This window comes from Triticum dicoccoides, chromosome 2A (assembly GCF_002162155.2).
Source record: "Triticum dicoccoides isolate Atlit2015 ecotype Zavitan chromosome 2A, WEW_v2.0, whole genome shotgun sequence".
NCBI classification, from domain to species: Eukaryota; Viridiplantae; Streptophyta; class Magnoliopsida; order Poales; family Poaceae; genus Triticum; species Triticum dicoccoides.
In genome coordinates this window covers 349,432,613-349,434,899 of record NC_041382.1, presented here as the reverse complement: position 1 = coordinate 349,434,899, position 2,287 = coordinate 349,432,613, and positions in this window count along the sequence as shown.

Sequence of the window (2,287 nt, the reverse complement as noted above, 5' to 3'; positions counted from 1 at the left end):
TCCGTTAAGGAGAATCAGCGGCTTCGACGCGGCATATTTAGTAAGTGCTTAAACGAACTTTGGAAAAAGAGTTCGGCGAGGAAGTCGACTAACAGAGTAATGTCTGTAGGTATGCTAACAGGTCGTCCTGCAGAGGAAATGCCCGATTCTATGGGTGACCTTCTTCTCGAGCTCTCACAACTGCACGAGCGAGTTCGGCAGGTGATGCAAGGCGTCGCCCAGGCCTTGTGGCCATCCGTCTCCATGACCGAAGGCCTTGGAGAGCTTGTAGAGAAGCTGAAGGGAGCATGGCGGCGCTTCCGATTGTGGAAGATGCCGGCCTACCGTCAAGGCGCCAGGGAGGCCTAGGCCATGGTGAAGACGCGGTACACGAAGGCTGACCCAAACCACATGGCCGAGGTCGGACCCATGGGGCCCGATGGGAAGGAGATCCCTGTGAGCTTAGTATACGGCCAAGTAGAATTGGCCACAAAGTATTCCCAACAGGACTGTAAACTAGACAGCCTGTTAGATGTTATTGAAGAGGAATACAATCAGTCAGATTGACTATGTAACTTTAATTGACATGTGTAATGCCTTCTAGCCGGATTGTAGATCGTTTGTCATGGCCGACCTTTTCGCTTCAACCTCGGGACCTGATGGTCCGGAGTGTGTCCGAATACCCTCGCAGTTATATAAGAACCGGGGTATGCATGGAGACCAGGCGTAGGGGTCATTAGTGCTTGAACAGACAAGTGCCCAACTAGTTATGTTATATTACATGGTTAGTAAGAAACATCTTCCAGGGAGAATAGTTCCGTTAGGGGTTTCTTTCCCTGGGAGGCATGCCCTAAAGTGCATGTCCATTCTGCGAAAAGAGGCGCAGGAAAAACATCTGGGGGCGTATAGATAAAATAAAAAAAGATCATCTTTAGTTCACCGATCGAATATTCCCTTAAGAACGCTAGCTTTCGGCTTCACCCAGTCTGAGGTACACATCCGGCTGACCCGGCAGTAACAATCGCAGAGGTGCTCCCTTTACCACCTAGCCGAATAATCGGGAACGTAGGGGTAAGCACAGGAGCCAGGCAACCCAGCTTGGCCAAAACTTAAGTCATATCGATGCATATAATGGCGAATAAAAGGTACATGCGGAAGTGTGACACATGTGTTGGGCATGAAGCCCGTATAAATAAGCTTCTGTTTAAAGAAGCCCCCAGGTTTAATGAGCGCGGATAGCGCGTCACTTTATGAGCCTTTAAAGGCTATAAGAGAGAGAGGGGGGAGAAAGAGAGAAATGTAAGACAGAAAGTATATAAAAAATGGACAGAGGAAGGAGATGAACACAGAGTCCGACGCTAGGCGTAGAATCTTCGTAGACGGGCTGCGTTCCATGGGTTCGGCTCGAGTCGGTTATCCGATGCATCTCGCAGGCGATACGCTCCACCAGTTAGGACTTGGTCGATTATGAAGGGACCTTCCCACTTGGGCTTGAGTTTGTCCTTTTTCTTGTCCGGCAGGCGTAGAACTAATTCGCCAACGTTGTAATTTTTGGCCCGTACTTCTCTGCTTTGGTATCTTCGAGCCTGCTGTTGATAGAATGCGGAACGGGCTTTTGCCACGTCACGCTCTTCCTCCAAGGCGTCCAAAGTGTCCTGCCGATCGAGCTCGGCTTCTCTTTCTTCGTACATGCGCACTCGAGGTGAGTCATGAATTATGTCGCAGGGTAGAACTGCCTCTGCACCGTACACCATGAAGAATGGTGTGTATCCGGTGGTGCGATTCGGCGTGGTCCGCAGCCCCCAGAGTACGGAGTCGAGCTCCTCTACCCAGTGCATGTTAGATTCCTTAAGGGACCGCACTAATCTGGGTTTGATGCCTCTCATGATAAGACCATTTGCACGCTCGACCTGGCCGTTAGTTTGTGGGTGATAGACGGAAGCATAATAGAGCTTGATGCCCATGTTTTTGCACCAGAGTTTTACCTCGTCGGCCATCAAGTTCGTGCCGTTATCAGTGATGATGTTGTGGGGGACGTTGTAACGGTGTACAACCCCGGATATAAAGTCTATCACCGGTCCGGATTCGACCGTCTTAATAGGCTTGGCTTCTATCCATTTGGTGAACTTATCCACCATGACCAGTAAGTATTTTTTCTTGTGGGTTCCGCCTTTAAGGGGTCCAACCATGTCAAGCCCCCAGACCGCGAAGGGCCAAGTGATGGGGATAGTTTGGAGGGCGGTGGGTGGCATATGGCTTTAGTTTGCAAAAAGTTGGCAACCGACGCATCGTTGGACTAAGTCCTGGG